The sequence below is a fragment of the Scomber scombrus genome, chromosome 5 (genome assembly GCF_963691925.1).
Source record: "Scomber scombrus chromosome 5, fScoSco1.1, whole genome shotgun sequence".
Classification (NCBI taxonomy): Eukaryota; Metazoa; Chordata; class Actinopteri; order Scombriformes; family Scombridae; genus Scomber; species Scomber scombrus.
This window is the reverse complement of record NC_084974.1, coordinates 24541068-24556599: the sequence shown is the minus strand read 5'-3', so window position 1 is coordinate 24556599 and position 15532 is coordinate 24541068. Positions and strand designations below refer to the sequence as shown.

The 15532-nt window shown below is 35.7% G+C and overlaps 1 protein-coding gene across 1 annotated transcript in view; it reads right to left on the bottom strand.

Annotated features, from left to right (window-relative positions):
• Window positions 1-11400, bottom strand: part of pak4 (p21 protein (Cdc42/Rac)-activated kinase 4) — a 62183-nt gene extending 50783 nt beyond the window's left edge. Inside the window, exon 1 of the mRNA XM_062418680.1 lies at window positions 11259-11400. The gene's annotated coding sequence lies outside the window, so the exon portion shown is untranslated. The remainder of the gene's footprint in view (window positions 1-11258) is intronic.
• Window positions 11401-15532: the final 4132 nt, after the last annotated feature.

Below are 15532 nucleotides of genomic sequence, written 5' to 3'. Positions count from 1 at the left end.
GCCCGGATTGGACCCCTTTGGTGGGCTGGTTCTGGCCCATGGGCCGTACGTTTGACTCCCCTGTTTTAGAAGGTGAAACCACAATTAAGGGCCAACTAATCGAGCGGGTCCTAACTTACAAATATCTTTGGAGTTGAAATTGACCGATTCATATTTTTTTTTAAATTATCAACCTAACTGACAAAAAAAATTTGATTAGAGCAAATAATGATTACATTCCTCTAATAGATTTAATCTCTCAGTTAATTTCTCTTTTTGATCCATAAAAATGTCAGAAAACGTTGAAAAATTTTAATCACTCTCTTTCCCACAGCCCAAAGTGATGTCCTAAAATGTCTTATTTTGTTGTCCTGAACAACACCTACAACCCAAAAATATTTCATTTATTATGTACAAATAGTACCACTTTATTAGGTACACCTGTGCCATCTAATTCAATCCAATACAACAGCTCTGCTATAAATGCTTTATGAAGTTTATACATTTTCAGTTTTTGTTGACATTGTCAAAAAAGTGATAATTCTACTTTATGTTTAATACTGAGGTTGTACTAAGTCAGAGGTCACTAATAGGCGGACCGCAGTCCGGATCCAGATCCAGACCTGTAACTGATGAAATATTGAGGATTGTTAAATTTTGTCTGAGCGTTTCTATTTTAACGGGCGCAGCTTCTCCAGCTATTATCGTGAAAGTGGAGCAGCCCTTGGAAACTCACAGACCAGTAGGCATAGTGAATCCTCTCACGTGATACTAATCACCCAATTAAATCCGTGCATTCGGATACGTGGAGAGACTCGACTGTCAGTGAGATACACAAGGAGAAAATTCATATTTGTTGAGATGTTTTGTTATAAAGTTATGTTAAGTTAAGTTATAAGTTAAGTTTAAAAGTAAAAAGGGATTATTTTATTATTTTTCTAAAACCAAGCACTTTATAATGCACTATATTTTAAAATTCCATCTTTAATTGATGTAAGAAAAAAAAAAAGATTTATCTTATTCTTTTTTTTTTTTTTTATAATTAAATTGAATGAAAGTTCAATTTAAATCCTAATAAATGAATTCTAATGTATTTATTTGACAGTCAACCCACTAGACACAGATGCTGATATAACTACAATGCTACTTCAAGGTACTGAAAAATAACACGGACATTATTATGTTTTCCGGACCTTCACTTGAGGACATTTTCACAAACTGGACCTCAGTGAATTTTAATTGAATACCCCTGTACTAAGTGGTGGTGGTGTACTGAGGTGAATTATATTGAATGGTGTTCCTAATATTTTGCCCCTCTCATGTATGTTAATGGACAAAATATTAGGAACACTCAATATAATGCACCACCATTAACCACTATGGCCTCAATTATAAACAAAGAATGATCACCTTCCTGACAATGTTAACAAAAACTGAAAATGTATAAACTTCATAAATGTAGAATTTAAAGCAGAGCTGTTGTATTGGATTGAATTAGACTGCACAGGTGGACCTAATGAAGAGGCCAGTGAGGGTATATTTTATTAATTTAGTCAAAGAAAACCTCTCTCAAATCTTTATATTTCTCACAGTATAACAGGAAGTGAGATTCTGGCTCCAGATTCGTTACACCCTGTTTCTATGGCCAGGCTGTGTCCACTCAATCTGTACATTTTCGGTGTTTTATAGTTTTCTATCAGCCAAAGATGTAGTTTCATCTTTACAAACACACCATGGGTCAGAAGAAAACAGACACAGCTGCTAATTGTCTTATTAACATTGCATGTATTGTTGGACCCTTCAAACAACGTCACTGCGTCTAGATAAGCTGGATGAAGCTAAACTGACTGGTAACTGATTAAATAAGCACCAGGTAATAGAAAAATAAAAAAATAAAACACACAGCGATCATATCAGACTCTACTTTATGATTCTTCACTGTAACGGTACAGAAAAGGGGTCGAGGCTTTATTGCCTTAGAGGGGGAAAAAATCCTCTCAGGAATGACCGAAGCAGCCAACATCAACACAGCTCTGAAGGTGCTCAGGAACAGAGGCACGGACACAGTTTGAATAAAAAACAATACGATAATATAACAATAACACGGCCTATTTTAGAGTGTCAGCTGTGCAGTCTGCAGCGTGTACAACAGATATAGTGTCAAAAAAGTACAGTCGTTCAGCTGTTAGCAAGGTCAGAAAATGTTTGTGCTCTCCTTGTTCAACCCTTTTGGTTAAAAAAACAAATGTTCCTCTCACTTGTGTTTCTGTGCTGTCATGCATTAATCAAGGTCAAGATAAACTTTATTATCCCACTAGGGGGAAATTCATGTGGTCATATACGTCTCAATAAAACAGAAAAATACGACATACATATTAACAGACACACACAAGCAAAAGGTATAAAAATAAGACTAAAATGTACAAATAATAGTCTTTCACTCTGCACTCAGATTCATTTTTTTTTTAATTAAATAAAGAGTAAATAAATAAATAATTTGTACAATGGACCTGTCTCAATAATTATCGACTTTTTTGTGATACATGTTTCTGTGTGATTACATCTGTACTGCTTCTGTCAAGCCAATAAAGTTTATTTGAATCTATGGTTTGATAAATGATCCTGTCCAAAGAAATATGAAAGAAAGAAACAAAGAAAGAAAGAAAGAAAGAAAGAAAGAAAGAAAGAAAGAAAGAAAGAAAGAAAGAAAGAAAGAAAGAAAGAAAGAAAGAAAGAAAGAGAGAAAGAGAGAGAGACAGAGAGAGAGACAGAGAGAGAGAGAGAGAGAAAGAATGAAAGAAAAACAACTTTCCTCTCTTCCAAAACTTGCTTTCTCCATCACTCCCCTGACATGAGGTGGAGTCAATGCAGCTCTGGTTGTTATTTGGCCTTTTAGTTGAATCTGTTAACTCTTTTTCTCTCTCTTCCTCTGTCTTTCTCTCTCTTTCTCTCACAGACGTCTACCTGCATGCAGAGAACAAGTATCTTCTTTCATCTTTGCTCTTCCCTCTTTCTCTTCAGACTCATATTCATCTCATATCACTCCAGAGACACACACACACACACACATTCCTTCCTTCCCCCTCTTCTCTTCTCTCTTCTTCTTTTTCAAGCCTATGCCATCTTTTTTTCTGTGAAACTTGATACCAGAAAAGAAAGAGATGACTTTTTTTTAATGTTTCCAACATTTTCTCGTCCACTACAGCCAAAACTAAAACATGGAGATCAGTTTTTATGCTCTTTATCTGCACTGTAACTTTTTATTCTGTTTCTATCTGTCTTATTCAGTTTTAGATTAATTTTATTTCCAATTTAATACTTTTAACCTTATCTTTACGTCTTTTTTATCATGCAATGTACTGCTTTTATATCCCGTCTTAATGCATTTTATGTTTTTTGTGAAGCACTTTGAATTGCCTTATTGTTGAAAGTAGGGATAGTTCATTAAAACTGAATAACCAAATAAATGTTCGCAGGGAATAACTTTGACCTCTGTGCTGTGGACTTTTTTTTGTGTGAAAAACTTTAATCAAGAGTTAAGGGCTGTCCACACTGAGAACGATATCTATAAATGAATAGTTCTAATTTGAGTGGATGGAGGAGTCCACACCACAACTATGACGATAGTGGAAAACGATATCGTTGGAATCACTTTCAGAGCCATTTGTTGAACGATAAAAACGCTGTCTGTCAATCAAAATCCTTCCCCTAAATGCAGCTTTGCTCCTCTCACCACGGACTGACGTGCTGTAATTTGAAGCAGGATGACAGAGGGGATTTCTTTAGATAGGTCTTTATTATTACAAATATGCTGGAGCTTTGTTCTCTATTATAATGTAAAAAAAACAGCAACGTTAGCTGATCTTTGTAAGCGGATCTGTACTCATACTGTGCGTCACTGCTGCAGTGGTGCCCTTTTACCCACCACGCTTCAACATCTGCTACGGGTCAGTTTGGTCTGTAAACACTGAAACATCACAGGAACTAGAATCTAAAATACTTCTGATCTACACACTGAATCAGCACCCACCTCTGAACTCTTCTGCTTTTCTTTTTATTTCTTTGTACAACGTACTACAGCATATCAATAATTAGCTGCGGACACAGCTGGAGCGCACAGCTACACTGGACACCGCTGTTTATAGGACGTTATCGTTCTCAGTGTGGACGGCCCTTTAATCTGTGTAGTGTAGAAGTAAAATGCTATATCTTTGAAGTTCAGAGACTGAATTAAACCTCCACTCTCCACTCCACTCTTTACTGAGACCACATCGCTACATTAACTTTTCTCTTTCAACAGCCTCCAAATAACAAGGAGCCAACTCACAGAAAATGACCGACAATTTAAAACTACCACACATGATGTCTCAAAAGTGACCAATCAACAATCATCAATGTGAAAGCTGTTAACAGTTGATGGAAAGACGTCTGAACGGCAGCTGTGTTTGTTTCTCTCGGGTCAACATCCCTCCATCCCTCCCTCACTCCTTTCCTCCATCTCTGCCCCCTGCTGGACACGTCATTCAACACTCAACCTACACTTCCTGACTGTCTCCACCTTCATCGTGACTCAGCCTTACCCCTCGCCCCCCCGCTGTGGTCCAGCCTCAAACTCCCTTCCTGCCGAGCGTGATTTGTTTAGGTTTGTTCCTAAAAAAATCTGCTCGGCTGTCAAAGAAAGGAAAGAAACCCCGAAAATCTGCTCAGAATGGGTACCTATGGTGGGGTACAGATGCTTCTGATGAAAGCAGCAAGTCTGAAAGTGACCTGAAATTAATCCTAAAATGTGATTTATTGAGTGAAATTAATCAGCCCGTTATACATGATACACAGACTTGGCTAGAGAATCTTCAGCAGACAACCGCCAAGAGTTTCAGATTATAATAAATTATATAAATTTAGTCATTTACAGATTTACTGTTTAATTAACTTAAGCTCCAACTGCAGCAGGTTTCATTTAAGCATGTAAAATAACATTCCTGTCCTGCTAATCTCCTTTTGTCGGTGCAATCACAAAAAATAATATTCCTCTTGTACGTAATGTTACTTTTTTTTCAATCGTTTTTATTATCGTAAAAACTGGTAGCTATTCATTTATAAACACAAACGTTTATACTCCAAAACTTGTTCAATTTACTGTTATTTGACACACATATTACACCTTTCTCTGTACAAACATACAGCAGTAGCGTCATCAATATCTATTTTTTATTAGTATATAAAAAAGTATAAATGTGGACGCTCACATCGTTAATATAGTTATTGTTATAGTTATCATTCTTAGTGTGGATGGCCTTTTACTTACTTTTTTTATTTATTAATAATTTATTTTTATTTATGTTCTAACACTGTAAATTCCCTCCATCATGGGACTAATAGAGAAAAAATATTAAGACTTATCATTCCTGACATATGGGAAACGGGGTGTTGTTAAACATCTATCCTGCCAGGGAGGGTAAGGCGCTTCAGGCGGAACAGCTGCTTTTTGGGACCTGTTTTAGAGAAAGACAGAGAAGGAAGGAGAGAGAGAGAGAGAGACAGAGACAGAGACAGAGACAGAGACAGAGACAGAGACAGAGAGAGAGAGAGCCTCTGGGGCTCTCCACAGATCCCCTCACTATTACTACTGTTACTAGATAACAGGGAGGGGCACAGAGAGCTAATTGAAGCCTCCTGTCATGAAGGAGAAAGAAGAATATTGCTACTGAAGCTCTAGTTTGTGTAATCACCACTGAGTGTATTATGTAAGAGAGAAAAACAAACAGCAGCATGCAGCTGATACTCATTAACCAAAGAGTTTAGGGGGTAAATAAACCCCCCAGACCCTCTTTATATGTGTAGCTTTATCTTAACATCTTTAAACTGCACTGTAACTCTTTATTCTCCTGTTTTTATCTGTATTTTGTTTCCAATCTAACTCATACACACTGTTTTGACATTTTACAGCTATTAACACACACCAAATGTTGTTTTTTTTAACCCTGAAATTTGACGACTTGTCTTAGTGACCAAAAATGAAAATATTTATATATGGTACTTTTGTACTTTTTTGTATAGGTGCCAGGTACTACAAATGTTTGTTCATTGAGGCTCCACCGGACTCTCTTTACATCTATATCTTATATCTTAATATCTTAAAATGTACTGTAACTTTTTATTCTCCTGTTTTTATCTGTATTTCTTTTCCAATTTAACCCTTACATACTATTTTGGTCAAATCTGACAGCTGTAAAATCAGCCCAAATGTCTTTTACCCTGAAAATTGTGGTATAGAGACTGAATATGTGTGGAAATACTGTGACGAGTCAGAATATGAACAGTATGTGAGAGTTAATAGGTTTAATAAGACAGTAGTTATGAGGATTTCTTTTTACGATGTAGCAGTGAAGACTGATGGCTCTAATGGTTATACAATGAACCAAACATTTATCAGGCTTTTTTGACACACTCTTGTGACTGTTAACTTACTCTAAAGAGACTATTCTCCTATCTCTTTCATATAACATACTCTTATTTTCCTATGTGCAATGGATTTATCATGTGGATTGATATATATTTTGCAATATTTAAATGAGTGATATCTGCTATATTGGTTTTTTTTTTTTTAAATCAAGCAATATAGACAACATGACCCAATGCTTCACTATTGTGCTCTGGAGGTCTTATCTTTATCTTTTGTACATATGTATATATTATTTACAAATATTTGTCTATTTTTTCAAACCTTTTTTATCAAATATAGGTTATAGTATAACCATTTTGCATTCATGTATATATATTTTTTTTCTTTTTCTTTCTTATTTTTCTTCTTCTTTTTTTGGTGATATCTGAATAAATTGCCTCTTGTTCTTTATACAATAAGCCCCACAGTTCCATAAAGTTCTTGTAATCTTTAGTTTCAATAAAATAACATTTAAATAATTATTGCCATGTTATATTGTCATGTCTTAAGTAAAATAGGACATGATATTGTGATAGGTGTTTTTTCTCCAAATACGAGTGGTGTAAAACCTAAAAAAATACACTCTCTCTGCTCTTTGAAACATTAATCAAGGTTTAATCACACATTTATTGATCAGTCAGATTAGCTATTAATGCTTTCTTAACAGATCTGTGGTTCAAAATTTGGTATAGACTTTTTATGAGGGGATTCTTGCTGTGAGGGTGTAGAATATGAACAGAATGTAAGGGTTAACACTTTTAATGGCATTTGAATGTCTTTTTAATTTTACCATATGTGTTGCTTTTATATCCTATTGTGATACATGTTATTTTTTATGTAAAGCCTTGTTGTTTAAATGTGCTATAAAAATAAATGTGCCTCGCCTATTATTAGCAATACAAGGTTTGTACTTTTTACCACCTGTTTGACAGCAAGCAGCCAAATACTTGATGCACATGTCACTGTTACAGATATAGATTTGGTTCAGTAAACATGTCGGTGAGGACGAGCGGTGACCCTGACAGCCTGATTTTCTCGTGGGATTCGTACAGTCTTTTTCTTACATCAATATACAGCAGACAATGTGAATTATTTCTATGTTGTTTGTTTTGCTGGTCTGGAACCAGATTAAGACACCATCAACTAAATAATAACCACCATCTCCATCCATGAGCTGCTTTTTTTGCTTAAGAGTTCATTCCTCACCTGCTGATTTCACAGATGTAACACACTCCTTGAAAAGGGAGTCTCAAAATATCAGCAGTATAATTAATAGTGGAAGAATAAAGTAATTTATCACATGTGACCCTGACTACACACTGCTTTTTGTAAGGTGTACCGATCATGTGATCTGTTGTCGTGGATATTCTGTTTAATTTCCAGTAGCTAAAGACTTAAGTACCAACACAGCAATGTAAAAATACTCATGTTACAGGTAACAGACCTGCATGAAAAGTCCTACATAAGGGAAAGACCCCTCCAAAGGGTCAGCAGATAAATGTGAGGGGAGGTGAGATGATTAATGGGAGAGGAAAGAAGAACAATGTGTTGTATTTTGAAAAGCTTGTTATATTATCCATTGTGTCAAATCCTCATTTGAAAAGTAACTAAAGTTGTCAAATAAATATAGTGGAGTAGAAGGTATAAAGTAGTATCAAATGGAAACACTCAAGTAAAGTACAACTACCTTAAATGTACAATTAAATACAGGACTTGAGTTATTTTCCACTACTTATTTTTGCTTAAAAAGGTTCAGTCCTCACTGGCTAATTTCACAAATGTAACACACTCCTTGAAAAAAGTCACAAAAACGCACATCAGCTAAATATCAGCAGTACAATTAACAGTGAAATAATACAGTAATGAACAAATACATTATCATATGTGAACCCGACAATACAGATGTCAAAAGCCACAAAGGTTGAAAAACTCTGGTCTAATCTTAACGTGTTAAATTTTAAAAGCTTGTTATATTATCTGTTGTGTCAAATCTTCATCTGTAAAGTAACTAAAGCTGTCAAATAAATGTAGTGGAGTAGAAAGTACAATATTTCCCTCTGAAAAGTAGTGGGGTGGAAGTATAAAGTAGCATAAGTTCGAAATATTTAAGTACAATTTTGAGGTATTTGTACTTTACTTAAATACTGTACTTGAGTAAATATACTTAATCCACCACTGAATGGCAGCTATATACCATGACATTATTGCTAATTACTTTATGTTTTATGTAGCTAATTAACTGTAAGTAATATATCTACAATAGTATTAACCGTTGGTGGAAAGTAGTTAAATGATGGGTTCCCAATTTTTAAGTCTGTCTTAAAACAGCAGTCAGTATAGCATACATTGGAAATATTTAAGTATTTGTTTGACTTAATCCACCACTGAAAATATCTAGCTGTATACAGTTACATTATTGCTAATTATTGTATATTTTATGTAGCTAATTAGCTCTTAGTAATATCCCTCCAAATAGTATTAAACAGTGGTGGAAAGTAGTTAAATGATGTCTTAAAACAGCAGTCAGGAGCCCAAATGTACTCTTAAATACAGGACTTGAGTTACTTTCCACCACTGACTATTAATAAAATCTTAATTATAACTTCTCAAAGCTGAAATCTTCTGATACAGACAGTATGCAGATGTACCAGTGACACTTGATCACCTGATCTGTGGCACTTGGTAATTTCCCAGCTTGGCACGATGGCACCTATTTCCTGCTTGGTACGGCGATTCCTGCTAAACAACTTACAGAGCATGATGTAGAGCTGGGGGGGGGGTTGTTTTGATAAGGGTGCTCACTGCACTGTCGGGGTATGTGAGCAAGAAAGTGAGTGACCCCTCCATACTGCTCTGGTATCCCAGGAATGTGAGGTTTGCCCAGCACTAATCGCACAACCTTGCTGAGTAATTGACTGCACACAAAATATCTTTTTACACTCATAAACTCACAGACCTGCTAACAGTGTCAGTGAGTAACAGGTTACATATTTATTTAATTATAAAATAAATGTAGCTGTAATCTGTTGCAGTTACTGAGAGAAAACGTGTCATTAAATTACAGTTACTTATGAAAATGTTGATGATTACAAAGGAGGTTACATCTGAAGTCAGACCTTTAAGATTTTGTTCAGGAGGGTTTTTTCCTCATTTTGAATATCTAACATGTCACTGAATACATTTATTGCTTTTTTTAATTCTTTGAAATCAATTTTTTTTAATACTTTGTAAAATAAATCATGATGTGGGCTTATTTGGAGCACACATGGGTTTTAAATGTCACAGTACCAATTAAGTCCATGCCAGACTTTTGACTTTTTTCATCAAATATCTTTATTTTATATTCAAAAATGTACATGAACTAATGAACACATTTTCTTTAAATCTTGCTTTATAAGAAATGATTTCCCCTATAAATCATGTCAGTTAGGGCTTGGCGATATGGGAAGAATCAAACATCACAATATTTTTGACCAAATACTTCAATATTGATATTTTGACAATATTGTAGTGATGACTATTGGTGCTTTCACAAAATATTTACACAAGATTTTTGATAAATAATCATCAGTAATGTGGATATAATGAGTAAATGGATAAAAGCAGATAATAGAACAGTCTATTAAGCTCAGAAAATTAAATTTTTACATATAATGCAGCACAACGAAATTGAGATGCCGTCCTAAAAGAGTGCAGAAACAATAATGAATAAATAACTACTTCTAAAAAAAAAAACATTATTTACTGCAGTTTAGTGCATTTATGGCTTTAGCATAAAAGCTGTTTTTTACTCTGTTAGTGTGTACTTTCAATGTCCTGAAGCGTTTGCCTGAGGGCAGCAGCTCAAAGAGCGAGTGACCATATTACGATATTCAAAATATAAGAGGATATCAATAAAATATTGATATCCTATGACAGTATCCATGAAAAACAGCTGAACTTAGATTTGGGTGGGCTTAATGGGTACGCTTACACTAACCAAGTAATCAAATGTAATAAGTTACATTACTTTGATGAATACATTGAAATAGTTACATCACTTATTACATTTTAAATAAGGTAACTAGTCATCTGTAACCTGCTGCTACACTTAGACATAACACACACACACACACACATCCATGCCAGCTGAGTGGCGTGGAAAGGAAGAGGGAGGAAAACATGAAAGACAAGAGGATGTAGAGAAATCACTTGTGCAATTTAAAATAAAATAAAAAGTGGAGTCAAGGAGAGGAAGGGGGGAAACTCTCAGACAGACAATATCCTCTTTCCTCCGGCTGCATGCCCAGACTGTACGCACGCACGCACACATCCCCATTCAGGTGACAATGAACCGGTTAAACTCACCGGCACATACAACAATACACATACAATATATCCAAAAATAGATGAATGACAATAAAGATACGACGAATGCAGTGTTTCAGGATAGCTGGCAGACGTATAGGTAATATTACCAGAACCGGCTAGCCTCCTGGATTTACCATTATGCCCCACAAGCGAGCTTAGAGGGTCTTAGCAAAGAAAAACGTAAAACCCATCTTCTTATTAAGTTAAAACCAACTTTAACAAGTGATTCCTCACATTGTATCTTGGTCCTACTTTAAAAGCGACAACCTCTACATCTCACCCGTAAGCTATTTCTCATGTAACATGCACACAAACAGAAATAACACACGTAAAGTAAAGTTAGCCTCTTCTTCTCAAAAAACCAGACTGACCAGACTTTAACGCAAGCTAACGTTAGCCACCGTTAGCATCTACACGGTTTGAACAGAGACGCGCCAGCAGCTTTTAAAACAGTGAAGTTTTTACACCCTAAAATGTGCTTACTCACCCCCCGAAAATCCCAGGTACACGTTTCCAGCTGCCGCCGAGGTGTGGAGTAAAAACTTTGTGCTGTTTAAAAGAGATGAAGCACACTAACTTTGATCAAACTGTGTGACATTAGCCCGAAGTCTCACTTTCCCGACGCCATGTTGAACGGTGGTGGTGGGGGGGGTTACTACATCCGGGAAACTGCAGCCAAGCACCATGGCAACCGAGTGTGCAACCGGTCACCAAGGAGACGGAGTAGATTAACTAGATAGATAGATAGATAGATAGATAGATAGATAGATAGATAGATAGATAGATAGATAGATAGATAGATAGATAGATAGATAGATAGATAGATAGATAGATAGATAGATAGATAGATAGATAGATAGATAGATAGATAGATAGATAGATAGATAGATAGAACATCACATTTGTAAAAAATGAATTTTCAGTAAACATGCCACAAACTTACAGCATTGCTAGATTTAGTATTTTGATGAATTTATAATATCAGAGTGTGGTTATTAGGCTTTAGCAGTCAGTCCAGAGGGTAATAAGGAGGTTAAAAGGGCATCAGAGGTCAATGTGCGCCTAGGGACGTTTCACTTTGTTTTTAGGACCCATGATAGATTTACAACTCCTGCCCTCCGACCCCTCCCCTCTCCACACTCAGAGCTAAGCTGTAGTTCAATGCTGGCAAAGTGAAACATTTTAATATAGTGTCCCCAGTGATTTGAGCACTAGATGAGGTCATACCAGATCATCTTGAAAGTTTTAGGCTGTTGAAAACAGAGCATTAGCCCAGAGAGGAATCAAAGTTGCAGGAATCAAAGTTGTGAAAAATCTTGAAATTAAGTACAGAATTAATGCTATTTGCTGTAAATAAGGTGCAAAAATCATGTTTGCAGCCCAGGAATTCACCAATTAAAAGGCACTCATATTCATTTACTTACTTATCATTAGTGTTGAAACTCTGTTGCACTGTCCAGGCATCTTTTGTACTTAATCCTAAGTGTTTGATACATTTTCTTTACGTTTAATTATAGCAAAAGACACATTTTGTTATTTGGGTAATTACTCTATTCTACTCCTACTCTCTAAAATGATGGGATGGGAGAAGAAGGCTGTAGAAGTAGGCAAAGTTCAGGCTTTCAGGTTCAGGTTTTATCTTATTTTCACTGAGTAAAACTGAACTAGGAAATGCCAGGATGACTGTTACAAAGAGGGACAGACAATGCTGACGTTCTGCTCTAAAGAGGAGCAGAGATGAGGCGGAGGGAGGCGTGCAATGCCCCGAGGCCGGCCTCTGAGAGTAGATATGTGGATGCAAATTGACGGCTGGATGTGGACCAGACGTGAAGCTGGCAAATCAACGTTTCTTCAGCCATCTGGTGTATGCTGCTCAGGGACAACATAGTGCCATGAATCAGCACAGAGTAGGTGAGAGGATAAACAGAGATGTGGCTGCACAGTGAGGAGAAGGAGCAGAGGTGTAACAGTTCGGCATTAAATGCTATAGATAATTCTTTGTTGTGTAGGCCTCACTTTTACTGCATTAAAGTGGATGAAGACCCACCTGATAAACAGGAGGAGGCAGACAGTTTTCTTTAATGGCAGTTTGGTAAAGATTAGTTACTTGTGGAGTACCTCAAGATAGCTGTTTGGGGCTGCTATTGTTTTACTGTCTTTGCTCATAATCGTCCATTAGTTTTAGAAAAGGCTGAAATTGTATGCAGAGGACTTAACAATATATGCAGCTGCATCAGCAATAGGAAAGCTGAATTACATTTTAAATAAGAAGTTAGAGTTAGTGGTAGAATCGATAACAAGTGAAACATTGGTGTATAATGTGATATGATATATAAACAATAAACCTTTTGAAGAAGTGCAAGAGACAAAACTTCTGCATAACCCCTTGGATCATAAATTATCCTGGTCTAAAAAAATCGATAACATTGTGAGTGAAATGGGAAGAGCTGTGTCAATTCTGAGTTACCTTGATGTAATTAGATGAGTTTTAATGGCTTTAGTTCATTCACAGCCATATTGCTGTTTCATGATTTGGTCCAACGCTTCAATGAAAGATATAAATAAAGTTGTGTTGTTATGGAAATAATGTAATAGACATGGATGACTAACTGTCCATCAGAGACCCAGCCATGCTTTGTTATATCAAGTCAGAAATTGATGATGATGATGATGATGATGATGATGATGATGATGATGATGATGATGATGATGATGATGATGTTGATGATGTTGAATGATCAATGAATGATTACCAAAGATAGTATGTTTAAGGTTATTCTCTCAGTTTGTTTAACCCGTACATGCTGTTCATATTCTGACTCATAATTAGTCTCTATCCCATCTATTCCCCATCAGTAATAATAATAAATGTTTGATTAACTTGTGGAAAAAAATATGTTCACAATCACTATGTTATGGTTCAGGATAACATTTTATAGAATATGATGAATACAACATGTTTTAATGCTGATTTTTGAATTATTATTTTTTATAAACACAGATCAAATTTGTACATTTGCATATATAAAAATGTGTATCAGCTGCACAAAAATTTAAAAAATGATGCATTTTATTTCCATCTTTGTAAACTGTTGGTCACATTAGAAAAAGTCCAGCTAAAAGGAATGTGTATAGGGTATTTTTACAGCTCTCATATGTTAAAATAGGTCAAATCTGACCCTGAAAGGGTTAACAACTATCAAACACTACATGCAAGTGAAAGAAAGTATGATGTAGAAAACAGTAATGTGCAGAGTGATTGTCAGGTGGAAGTCATTAGTAAAAGGTAACACACACACACACACACACACACACACACACACACACACACACACACACACACACACACACACACACACACACACACACACACCACTTGCTTTATCTCTCCTGTGGGGCAATGACTCAGTTCCTCCAAAAAATTGATTCCAAAGAACAAGAAGTACACACACATATCATATCTTGAGAAAGTTCATTGTGATTGAGGTGGGTGTAGTTTTCACAAGGAATTTTTCTCAATAAATACACGAGAAAGGATCTTTCTTATTACAGGAAATGTTGACACTATTTTAAATAAATCAATGCAGAGGTGATATGTTTGTTCGGGAACTGACTTTTTTTTTGTTACAACAGTATCTCCAAACATTTCAGGAACCATAATTAAAGTGTGTGTGTGTGTGTGTGTGTGTGTGTGTGTGTGTGTGTGTGTGTGTGTGTGTGTGTGTGTGTGTGTGTGTGTGTGTGTGTGTGTGTGTGTGTGTGTGTGTGTGTAACCGAGGGGAAAAAATTGTGTACGAAATCAAATGTAAACCTGGGTGAAAGGACTTTAGCTGCTCAATTATCTCCTTTTGGGTCACATGACCTAATATTTTAGTCACAATGGTTCCAACATCAGATGCAAATTAATCCCACAATCTCACTGTGTAGTTACATCTGTGCAACACTGGCCTCTAGTGATCAAATGTACAAACTAATGTCTTATTGTTTCCTTTTTCTGCACAAATTACAATTTTTTTTATATTTTAACATATCTGAGTTTTGTCTGATACATGTGTGCCTCTATTTCTTTCCCCTTTTTTTCTCCTCTTGCTGCTATTATTAAGTATTTTTCTATATTATTGCCTATTTGTTTTACCTTTATTTGTACACTTGATATTTACATTTGACCTAAGATTTATTATAATTTGGTTTCTGTGGCTCTTCATTCAGGCAATGTTGAACCTTTTTTTCTATCTCTTTCTGTTCTTATGTTGCAACAAAGAAGAAAAAAAAATCCCTCATAGGGGTTAAAATATGGTAGTAAAAAGATAATCATTTCAGTTTCAATGTGATTTAATAACCTGGAAATGAGTGAATGTTAAATACATTTGATATATTATCATTAGAGATTAGAGATCTTATGATTTTTTGTGTTTGTGTATAAAAAACAACTCAAATTTATAAAATTATAGACCTATTCATATATAAAACATGGCTGTTTTTAAAAAGGGTATACAGCAATTCGACCAGGAACATTTTAAATGGTAAAAAAAACAAAACAACAACTTGTGTGGCTTCACTACGATTCATCTTGCAGTGGAAAGCAAATGTAGGTAAATCTCAAGTATCAGCGACTTTTCTGTGTCTCCCTGCAAATTAAGATCAATACAGCCTGAATGTGCTGAAGCTGCTGATCCTCTGTGTACATTCCTCTGAGTGTATTACTGCTTCTTTATTTATCCAGCAAGATGTTTCGTTGAGCATGCTTTGCTCTTTTCCAGC